The sequence below is a fragment of the Rana temporaria genome, chromosome 1 (genome assembly GCF_905171775.1).
Source record: "Rana temporaria chromosome 1, aRanTem1.1, whole genome shotgun sequence".
NCBI lineage: Eukaryota > Metazoa > Chordata > Amphibia > Anura > Ranidae > Rana > Rana temporaria.
Window position 1 is genome coordinate 435277061 of NC_053489.1, and position 12789 is coordinate 435289849.

The following is a 12789-nucleotide window of genomic DNA, read 5'->3' on the forward strand; positions in this document are numbered from 1 at the left end:
TTGGCTATAGAAGTAGACGGAAGAGACTTGACTATTAGCCAAGACAGCTGTGAGGATGTTATAAAGCATTTCAATGGTCAGAGAGAGAAGTTTAAGGGAATCCTATTTGATCTAACAATGCTGTGATCTGCAATGTATGAGAAACTGATGAAGGGCTAACTTTGCTGGAAGTATGTCCAGTGTTGGATCTGTGATGATAACATACATGGGATAACATTGGAATGACTGCGATGCACTCTTAGTTTTTTGTTTATTGATATTATGGAATTATACACAGGTTGGAACCTTTGAGCACCTAGTGAGTTGCCTTCTATTACTTATAGTACATTACCTGACCACACTGTTTGTATTGCACAGTGATAGCCAATAGCAACTTGTCCAAAATGTACTTTCTCTGGCAGTGCATTGCGCAATGATGTCCAAAGTGCAATAGCCCACAGCAACCCATCAGAAGCCTACTTTGTCTGCAGTGCAATGAGCAATTATGTCCAAAGTGCAATATCCCATAGTAACCCATCAAACATCTACTTTCTCTGCAGTGCAATGAGCAATGATGTCCAAAGTGCAATACCCCATAGTAACCCATCAAACATCTACTTTCTCTGCAGTGCAATGAGCAATTATGTCCAAAGTGCAATACCCCATAGTAACCCATCAGACATCTACTTTGTCTACATTCCAATAAGCAATGATGTCCAAAGTGCAATACCCCATAGTAACCCATCAAACATCTACTTTCTCTGCAGTGCAATGAGCAATGATGTCCAAAGTGCAATACCCCATAGTAACCCATCAAACATCTACTTTCTCTGCAGTGCAATGAGCAATGATGTCCAAAGTGCAATACCCCATAGTAACCCATCAAACATCTACTTTCTCTGCAGTGCAATGAGCAATGATGTCCAAAGTGCAATACCCCATAGTAACCCATCAAACATCTACTTTCTCTGCAGTGCAATGAGCAATGATGTCCAAAACTAAATACCCCATAGTAACCCATCAAACATCTACTTTCTATCCAGTACAATGAACAATGATGTCCAAAGTGCAATACCCCATAGTAACCCATCAAACATCTACTTTCTCTGCAGTGCATTGGGCAATGATGTCCAAAGTGCAATAGCCCAAAGTAACCCATCAGACATCTACGTTGTCTACAGTGCAATGAGCAATGATGTCCAAAGTGCAATAGCCCATAGTAACACATCAGACATCTACTTTCTCTGCAGTGCATTGGGCAATGATGTCCAAAGTGCAAAAGCCCATAGCAACCCATCATAAATCTACTTTCTCTGCAGTGCAATGAGCAATGAGCAAATGTAACCCATCAGAAATCGACTTTCTTTGCAGTGGGAAGTGGTGATATGCATAGATATGCATAGAGGTTGGCTCTGCTATTTTCCATCATCCAATCATGTGCAAGCAACTATCATTTTTTTTTCCTTGCATGTGGTTGGGTATTATTTTGCAAAGTGAAGCTTTACCTCATTTACTAAGCTCTGGAGAAACCGCACTTGCAAAGTGCACAGTCTATTTTTCTTTAGTAAATCAACCCCAAAGTGCAGTAGCCCAAAGCAACCATTCAGAAAATCTAAATTTTCTGCAGTGGAATCAGTCATAATGATATTCAAAGTGCAATAGCTCATAGAAATGTATCAGAAATCGCATCAGGAATCACATTTCTCTGCAGTTTAATGGGCAGTGATGATACAGAAAGTGCAATATCTCGTAGCAACCCAATAGAAATGAAAGTGATAATATTATTAATACATATCCACTACTTAATGGTCCCATAATCTTTTCTGTACATTATATTGTTTCTTACTATGTTTTTCTACCTCCTTGTGATGTTGTCTGTGAGCTCCGAAACATCTCCTACTTCTCTATGTTGGGAACAAGCGGTGCACATTAGGCCTCGTACACACGACCGAGTTTCTCTGCAAAAAACAGCAAGAAACTTGCTGTTTTTTTTTTCTTTGCCGAGGAAACCGGTCGTGTGTACATTTTTCGATGAGGAAACCGTCAAGGATCTCGTCGAGCCAAAAAGAGAGCATGTCTTCTTTTTCCTCGACGGGAATGGGGAAATTTGGCTCGCCGAGATCCTCGACAGCCTAACAAGGAACTCGACGAGCAAAACGATGTGTTTCGCCCGTCGAGTTTCTCGGTCGTGTGTACGAGGCCTTAGTTGTGGCAATGTGCACAGCTCTATGCACATTCAATGCACACTACAAATCTCAATGTCCATAGTTCCCCTAGGGAGCGAGCAAGAAGAAGGTGGCTACATTCCTACACACAGAGGGACCATGGAGAGCCAATGTAGCCACCCTAGCAGGACGAACGTTTATAGCTGTAAACATTTAATTTGGAGATATGGAGGAGGCTGAGAGCACTAGAGGTGATGTTTTCAGTTAAGAATACATACTTAAACATTTTTTTTTTTAAAACCTGAGTTCAATGCCACTTTGTTCTCTGGAGTGCAATAGGCAATTATGATATGCAGTGTAGTAGCCCATAGCAATCAATTAAAAGCCATCTTTTTCTGATCATGGGCTACTGCCCATTGCATGTTAGCTTTGTTTTTTTTTTTTACTATGGCTTATTGTGTAAGCTAAAGAAGAAAAGAACAACTGGACATGTAGCAGTTCCTCGATTAGATAAAGTGACATTACTTTGTGTGTCAGTATATTTATATTTAGAATTACGATTGCCCTGGGGTGGTAATCAAACACCCCTTAATATAAGGTGCCACATCCTGAATAATGTAGATAAATAGAAAAAGACTGTGAAGTCTGAGACTAGGAGAAAATGGACTTTGTAGGCACCAGATTTTTTTAAAAAAATATAAATAATTTTAATTTGAACAGTACATTAGCACAAAAAACACTGAACAATTGCTCAATTTGATAATCAGAAAAAGAAAAACAACACAAAATACAAATAACTCAATTCCTGTCCCTTTCAGAAAGACACCGCTGATAGCCACAGGGCTAGATGTAAAAATACACAATAAGCGCTGGGTGGCGTTGTAGACTTCAAGAGATGGTGCAGGAGGAGTTTGGATAAAAGTGGGGATCAGCTCAACATGTTTCGCGACGTTGTCGCTTCTTCGGGAGCTTCTGGGTGTTTAAAAGACAAAACAGTGTTGTCATTAGAGATGTATATATATCCAAATACAATACAATATTGTTTAAACATTAGGCATATTGTACAGGAATACAAAAAGGCCTCTGAGCAAATAAGAAACAGCATTTCGACTGTGGCCATAATACTCACCGAAAAACGGTGTTTAGAAACTTTGAAGAGTGCTCAGCAGCGTCCAGAATTAAATATATGATCAGACCAACTACCTTAGTCAGATGAAATGAGATACCAAGGGTCAAAGCCACACTGACCATGCACCGCCGGGCAGGTTTGAACCAGTTGGGGTATCTAAAAATTGGATAGTAGACAAGAAAAAATAATAATGTGTCCAACACTAGGTGGGACCATAGAAAAATTACAAAAGGGAAGTCAAGGAGAAAGAAAAAAGAAGAAAAAAGGAAAAAGACGAATGAAAAAAGTATATATGAAAAGTATAATATGTATAAAATTTGACTGATATAGCATACCTTAAAAGAGGTATAAGGGCCTAGGCATTCAGAGGACAATTCCAAGAGCTGGAAAAGGGGAACGCCCTTAGATAGAAAATATTGGGACACCAGAAGGTAAAGGGTCCATGTGAATTCCCTCCTAACTGTAACAAGTCCAGAAAATATAAACGGTAAAAAGTATATATATAAAGAAAGAAAAAATTATAAATATAAAGAAACAAATAAATGATAATATTATTGGTTGCCAGATAGTAAACTAAAAGATTTAATAGGCACTTGGTTTGTAGGAGAAGTAGTTGATATTTCAAAAGGAACCTGACATTAAACAAAAATATAAAAATATAAGCAGTGATTTTTACCTTGATAATAAAGGACTGGATAACAAGTCAATTCACAAAAATTGCCACAAGATGGCAGCGTTGAGCGTTAAGCTGGAGCGAGGAGTGAGGAAACCCCCACAGTGGAACAGCAATCAGCTGTTGAAAATACAAAACCACTCTTAATAGAGGCATGGTGGCAGACAAAAATAAGCAAGGGTAATGAAGGAAAAAGAATTTGTGTACATACCCAATGCTTGACTAGCAGATGGAACGATCTTAGGCAGTGAAATGGTGTATAGGCCCCCTGGACGTCCGTCCTGGCTGGCATTCAACAAAGAGCAACTGCATGCACAGGCTCTTGTTGAATTTAAATACCCCGCGCGGATGACGTCACGCTAATTGACAATCATCCGACAGGCCAGAAAACAATACACTGCGCATGCGCGTGCGCATGCGCACAGAGAGCCGCGATCAGGCTTTCTGAGTGGATGGAAAACAAGTGTATGCATATGGTGTTTCCCAGATGGAAAAAAGAAATGGGGAATTTTTAACACCATATTGAGAGTGCCATCACACATTCTAAAGTCTGGATGAATAACATCTGACCGGATAGTGTGATGGCTTACCTGGCCACTGGTTCATCTGCTCAACGGCGCATGGCACTGTGGTGACAGGTGGTAAGGCAGGCATAAGTCTGAACATATATAGACGCTGGATGAGCAAACAATAAGAAAAAATGATGAAACATTTATATAGAAAGACATGCAAAATACATGTATAACAGGATTGAATCCATCATAGAGTGGACATATACAACACAATAAATAATGATCATAGTACTGTTTCTACTTATTAATGACAAATCAATAAGGAAACTGCACAAAATTTGTCACAGAACACACTTTTAAAACCTGGACATTGGGAAGGGGAAATGGGGGTGGCCCAAACCGGGGCCACTTTGGCCACTAGGACAGACTGGCTTAATGCTATAGCTTGATCAGGTCACAAGAGATTTGAGGTATTAATTAACCGTATTGAGATTATTACATAGAGAGAAGTGAAGTCAAAACCATTTAGATATATAATGGTCAGACCTAAAATAATAAAACGAAAACCAAAACAAAAACTAAAATACAACAAAAGAAGAAATAATTATGAATATTATGCAGGTAGACAATCAGCGTTGGAAAACCACCGTTGGTTTGATGGATCGATCTCTAAGTATGGGAGCTGCCATACAGGTCCCTCAAAGGAAGGGCCTGTATGATAGTACCTCATTGATCCCCGGTAATTTAGTGGCGCCCAAGCGCTCTATCCACAGGGTCTCCCTCTGAAGAATAGATTTGTCCCAGTTACCCCCTCGAGGGTCACGCGGGACAACCTCCAAAACAAGAAATTGAATAGAAGATGTGTCAAATTTATGAAATAACCCCAGATGGCGACTTATCGGTGTGAGCATCTTGGCGTATTGCGAATAATAAATGTGATCGTAGATCCTTTTCTTAAATTTACGTAATGTTTTTCCGACATAGTAAGCCCCGCATTTACAGGTCATTAAATAAATGACCCCCTCGGTGTCACAACTGGCCTGAAAGCGAGGTCTAAACGTTTCCCCATTGGGCAAGCTAAATTTGGTGCCAGCTTGCACCCAAGGGCAATAAGCGCAATGGCCGCATTTAGAAATGCCTGGACTTCGATTATGGATCACAGGATTGGTTTTTGCTTGATAGAGGCTTGATGTTAGTTTGTTACCAATTGAGGTATTCTTCCTAAATACTATTTCTGGTCTGTGTTTAACATATTTACCAATGGTGACATCTTCGCTTAGGAGGTGCCAGTGTTTTTCTAGGCAGCTACGTAGTTGATAATGTTGGGACGTGTACTTTGTTATAAATCTAGTGATTTGTTGATCTTTATTGTCTATTTTTTGAGGGTGTATAAGAGAGGGTCTATCTCGATTGAGAGCTTTGTTAAAAGCTTTTCTCAAAAGAGATTTGCTGTACCCTCGCAGTAACAAACGAGAGCGTAGCTCATTGGCCTGAGATCTAAAGTCCGTATCATGTGTACAGTTCCTCCTAAGTCGGATGTACTGGGCATATGGAATACTGTGGATGAGATGTGTCGGGTGGCTGCTTTGGGCGTGTAGCACCGTATTCCCTGCTGTTTGCTTTCGATAAAGCCTGGTTGCAATGTTGTTAGAGGCATCTCTGTATATTAATAAATCCAAAAATGATAAAGTGTCTCTATTATATTCAAAGGTAAATTTTAAGTTGAATGTGTTTTTGTTCAAACAGCTTATAAATTCATGTAAACTTTGTATAGTGCCTGTCCATATAAGAAAAATGTCGTCGATGTATCTATACCAACACAGGACCTGGGCCATGAAGTCATCGTAAGCCTCATTGGAGGCTATCTCCCTCTCCCACCCCCCCAGGTACAGGTTCGCGTAAGCCGGTGCGCAACAAGTGCCCATGGCTACGCCCTGTACCTGGAGGTAGTGGGAGTCTAGGAAGGTGAAACTATTAGGGTGGAGGCTGTTGTCATTTATCCTCCACCATAATAGTTTCACCTTCCTAGACTCCCACTACCTCCAGGTACAGGGCGTAGCCATGGGCACTTGTTGCGCACCGGCTTACGCGAACCTGTACCTGGGGGGGTGGGAGAGGGAGATAGCCTCCAATGAGGCTTACGATGACTTCATGGCCCAGGTCCTGTGTTGGTATAGATACATCGACGACATTTTTCTTATATGGACAGGCACTATACAAAGTTTACATGAATTTATAAGCTGTTTGAACAAAAACACATTCAACTTAAAATTTACCTTTGAATATAATAGAGACACTTTATCATTTTTGGATTTATTAATATACAGAGATGCCTCTAACAACATTGCAACCAGGCTTTATCGAAAGCAAACAGCAGGGAATACGGTGCTACACGCCCAAAGCAGCCACCCGACACATCTCATCCACAGTATTCCATATGCCCAGTACATCCGACTTAGGAGGAACTGTACACATGATACGGACTTTAGATCTCAGGCCAATGAGCTACGCTCTCGTTTGTTACTGCGAGGGTACAGCAAATCTCTTTTGAGAAAAGCTTTTAACAAAGCTCTCAATCGAGATAGACCCTCTCTTATACACCCTCAAAAAATAGACAATAAAGATCAACAAATCACTAGATTTATAACAAAGTACACGTCCCAACATTATCAACTACGTAGCTGCCTAGAAAAACACTGGCACCTCCTAAGCGAAGATGTCACCATTGGTAAATATGTTAAACACAGACCAGAAATAGTATTTAGGAAGAATACCTCAATTGGTAACAAACTAACATCAAGCCTCTATCAAGCAAAAACCAATCCTGTGATCCATAATCGAAGTCCAGGCATTTCTAAATGCGGCCATTGCGCTTATTGCCCTTGGGTGCAAGCTGGCACCAAATTTAGCTTGCCCAATGGGGAAACGTTTAGACCTCGCTTTCAGGCCAGTTGTGACACCGAGGGGGTCATTTATTTAATGACCTGTAAATGCGGGGCTTACTATGTCGGAAAAACATTACGTAAATTTAAGAAAAGGATCTACGATCACATTTATTATTCGCAATACGCCAAGATGCTCACACCGATAAGTCGCCATCTGGGGTTATTTCATAAATTTGACACATCTTCTATTCAATTTCTTGTTTTGGAGGTTGTCCCGCGTGACCCTCGAGGGGGTAACTGGGACAAATCTATTCTTCAGAGGGAGACCCTGTGGATAGAGCGCTTGGGCGCCACTAAATTACCGGGGATCAATGAGGTACTATCATACAGGCCCTTCCTTTGAGGGACCTGTATGGCAGCTCCCATACTTAGAGATCGATCCATCAAACCAACGGTGGTTTTCCAACGCTGATTGTCTACCTGCATAATATTCATAATTATTTCTTCTTTTGTTGTATTTTAGTTTTTGTTTTGGTTTTCGTTTTATTATTTTAGGTCTGACCATTATATATCTAAATGGTTTTGACTTCACTTCTCTCTATGTAATAATCTCAATACGGTTAATTAATACCTCAAATCTCTTGTGACCTGATCAAGCTATAGCATTAAGCCAGTCTGTCCTAGTGGCCAAAGTGGCCCCGGTTTGGGCCACCCCCATTTCCCCTTCCCAATGTCCAGGTTTTAAAAGTGTGTTCTGTGACAAATTTTGTGCAGTTTCCTTATTGATTTGTCATTAATAAGTAGAAACAGTACTATGATCATTATTTATTGTGTTGTATATGTCCACTCTATGATGGATTCAATCCTGTTATACATGTATTTTGCATGTCTTTCTATATAAATGTTTCATCATTTTTTCTGATGCATGCGCAGTGTATTGTTTTCTGGCCTGTCGGATGATTGTCAATTAGCGTGACGTCATCCGCGCGGGGTATTTAAATTCAACAAGAGCCTGTGCATGCAGTTGCTCTTTGTTGAATGCCAGCCAGGACGGACGTCCAGGGGGCCTATACACCATTTCACTGCCTAAGATCGTTCCATCTGCTAGTCAAGCATTGGGTATGTACACAAATTCTTTTTCCTTCATTACCCTTGCTTATTTTTGTCTGCCACCATGCCTCTATTAAGAGTGGTTTTGTATTTTCAACAGCTGATTGCTGTTCCACTGTGGGGGTTTCCTCACTCCTCGCTCCAGCTTAACGCTCAACGCTGCCATCTTGTGGCAATTTTTGTGAATTGACTTGTTATCCAGTCCTTTATTATCAAGGTAAAAATCACTGCTTATATTTTTATATTTTTGTTTAATGTCAGGTTCCTTTTGAAATATCAACTACTTCTCCTACAAACCAAGTGCCTATTAAATCTTTTAGTTTACTATCTGGCAACCAATAATATTATCATTTATTTGTTTCTTTATATTTATAATTTTTTCTTTCTTTATATATATACTTTTTACCGTTTATATTTTCTGGACTTGTTACAGTTAGGAGGGAATTCACATGGACCCTTTACCTTCTGGTGTCCCAATATTTTCTATCTAAGGGCGTTCCCCTTTTCCAGCTCTTGGAATTGTCCTCTGAATGCCTAGGCCCTTATACCTCTTTTAAGGTATGCTATATCAGTCAAATTTTATACATATTATACTTTTCATATATACTTTTTTCATTCGTCTTTTTCCTTTTTTCTTCTTTTTTCTTTCTCCTTGACTTCCCTTTTGTAATTTTTCTATGGTCCCACCTAGTGTTGGACACATTATTATTTTTTCTTGTCTACTATCCAATTTTTAGATACCCCAACTGGTTCAAACCTGCCCGGCGGTGCATGGTCAGTGTGGCTTTGACCCTTGGTATCTCATTTCATCTGACTAAGGTAGTTGGTCTGATCATATATTTAATTCTGGACGCTGCTGAGCACTCTTCAAAGTTTCTAAACACCGTTTTTCGGTGAGTATTATGGCCACAGTCGAAATGCTGTTTCTTATTTGCTCAGAGGCCTTTTTGTATTCCTGTACAATATGCCTAATGTTTAAACAATATTGTATTGTATTTGGATATATATACATCTCTAATGACAACACTGTTTTGTCTTTTAAACACCCAGAAGCTCCCGAAGAAGCGACAACGTCGCGAAACATGTTGAGCTGATCCCCACTTTTATCCAAACTCCTCCTGCACCATCTCTTGAAGTCTACAACGCCACCCAGCGCTTATTGTGTATTTTTACATCTAGCCCTGTGGCTATCAGCGGTGTCTTTCTGAAAGGGACAGGAATTGAGTTATTTGTATTTTGTGTTGTTTTTCTTTTTCTGATTATCAAATTGAGCAATTGTTCAGTGTTTTTTGTGCTAATGTACTGTTCAAATTAAAATTATTTATATTTTTTTAAAAAAATCTGGTGCCTACAAAGTCCATTTTCTCCTAGTCTCAGACTTCACAGTCTTTTTCTATTTATCTTGTGTGTCAGTATGACTATTACTAAATTCAGTATGGCTGCAGCCACTTTTATTTAATTATTGCAATGTCTATCTAAAGATCAGAGTAGCCACGGGCTCCTGACCTCATGACCTCCTGACCTCATGCTGTGTTCAGAGTCAGGGTTTTATAGAGAAGGAGCTGAAACTGCTTTCTCTTGCACTGTTGCCTGATCTGAAGCAGTAAAATTAATCTAATAAAGTGGGAAAAGAAATTCCAATCTGCTCTACAATACTATTTTCCTGCTTCACATTTTTTTTACCACTACTGTTCCTCTACAGGCTTTATAAATTTACAAATGCAGCAATTTAATAATTGGATGAAAGGTTTAGCACTGGGAAGCACTTTTTGAAAAATAAAAAGTGCATTTTATATACAATTATATAGATCAGACAAAAAGTAGGGACAAATGATGAGGAAGGGGAGACAAAGGGACTTTGTTCCAAATCAGGGACAGTTGGGAACTATGCAGATGTAGGCTTGGACTGATGCTGCATCCACTTGGATTTATTTTTTTAAATCCCACACTCCACTTTTAATCCTAGCTTTATGAGTAGGGCAAAGTGACCTGTATAAAATGTATGTCCCGTAATTTCACCTCCTAAACACTTTGTAAAAGATACTGTATATGTATGTGACCAGTGTATAATAGATGTCCCCAACTGTAACACTGGCTGAATAGCCAAAACTCAACTCACCCCCCAACCACCCACCCCCTACATACCTAACCCAATAACTGAGACCACACAGCGAGTAGAGTGAAAATGGCCTTCTTATTATCAATTTAAAGTTAAATTAACATAGGAGAAAAACATTCCTTTAAACAGAAACATCAGTCGCTAAGCCTGTTGATCTTTGAGTCACCCCAAGAATATGTTCCATTATACACTGCGGGACCTTTATCCCAATAGGCCTCCAGTCGCAACACACCGGCTCGGAGACGATACACTACCCTCGGTGCAACCATTTCCAAATTTCAGTTAAACTGTCATTTAGTGGAATGCACCATAGGGACACATACCACTGATAGATCTCGAACCATTCACTTATCCTACATTTTCCCCTCCAGCAAAGACCAACAAAAACGCCAAGCCGCCTTGACATCCATTAATAGAACAAATCATAGCAATGAAAAATTGGACGAGAACAGGGAGGGTGAGTGGAAAGCTGTCTCCTGTGTCTGTCGATTTCCCACTGGGCGCCAGGACTAGAAGCACCCTTCCTAACTTCACAGACCCCACCCAGCCACCACTACCCCCCGGCTGTACACGGCTGACCTAACAAGACTATAAAATGTAGATTTCTGTTCCACAATAAAGCTGTTTTACTCAATCTAGATGGAGTTCACATTGTCACTGGTACTGACCAGAACACTTTAAATGCTTGGCATCACTAATCCTAGAAAAGGAATAAGAAATACGTTATTGACACAACTGCCCACGTGCAGCATGCCAAGCATGTTGCAATTATGTGTAATCTATGTCAATAACCATGCACCGTACTACAATTTCCAGGTTCCATTATAAAATACATGCAAGGTTATTTATAGTCCTTGAGCTGGAAATGTTAGATGTGACATTGCTGTAAAAGTCCATTAAGAGTGGTCAATAGCTTTTTAGGTGAAATAACGGATTTGCTCAAAGATTATAGTCTATTAGCTAGATTCACAAAGAGTTAAGCCAGCGTATTAGTAGATACGCCGTCGTAACTCTGAATCTAAGCCGTCGTACATTTAAGTGTATTCTCAAATTGAGATACACTTAAATGTAGCTAAGATACGACGGCCTGCGCCGTCGTATCTTAGCTGTCTAGTTCCGCCGGCCGCTAGGGGCGTGAACGCTGATTTACACCTAGAATGCGTAAATTAGCGATATACGCCTATTCACGAACGTACGCTTGCCCGTCGCAGTAAAGATACGCCGTTTACGTAAGGCGTTTTCAGGCGGAAAGTTAGTCGAACAAAAAGCTGGCCTAGCCAATGTTAAGTATGGACGTCGTTCCCGCGTCAAATTTTACGTCGTTTGCCTAAGTCGTCCGTGAATGGGGCTGGACGTAATTTACGTTCACGTCGAAACCAATACGCCCTTGCGGCGTACTTTGGAGCAATGCATACTGGGATATGTCCACGGACGGCCCTGCGCCGTTCGCTAAAAACGTCAATCACGTCGGTTCATGGTTAATTTACATAAAACACGCCCACCTCTTCACAATTTGAATTAGGCGCGCTTACGCCGGCCCATTTACGCTACACCGCCGTAACTTAGGAGGCAAGTGCTTTGTGAATACAGCACTTGCCTCTCTGACTTACGGCGGCGTAGTGTAAATACGATACACTACGCCGGCTCAAAATTACGCCGCCCTACGTGAATCCAGCAGTATGTAAAGAGTTAACTAAACCCAGACTGTTTAAAGAAGGACCTTGTAGTACTAACATGGCTGACCTAGTAATCTCTATCTTACATAGCAGGACTATTGATTTTGATCTCTTCCCTGTTGACTCTGCACTGTCAATTTACACAGATTGTATCCTCTAGCTGCGCTGTAGAAAAAAAGAATGTGTTCAATTATTATACTTTAAATTGTATATTCATATTTTCTTTTTTTTTTAAACACGTGCTTACTGTATGTTTCTAGTAAAATATCTATCTAATTTAGGGAAAGTTGTAATAGCCAGTAATTTTGATAATGGAACAAAAAGCAAGGGGCAGGGAAAACTGCCCAGCAGCGCATAACCCAGGAGGAATACTTGTAAAGCCCAGGGACGAGCGGTGAGGTCAGTGGCTGGTGAGGCACTGGCTAGTATCAGAGCCAGATACACACAGGTTATATATTCACAACTTGCGTATTTGATTCTTATTATTTAGGCATTTTCAGTTACACTAGTTCTACTCATTTAACAAAAATATTTACAAATG

The 12789-nt window shown here is 40.2% G+C and overlaps 1 protein-coding gene across 1 annotated transcript in view; it reads left to right on the top strand.

Moving 5' to 3' along the window:
• The window catches only part of NPFFR2 (neuropeptide FF receptor 2), a 264009-nt gene that overhangs the window by 985 nt on the left and 250235 nt on the right, over nt 1-12789 (top strand). The window lies entirely within an intron of this gene.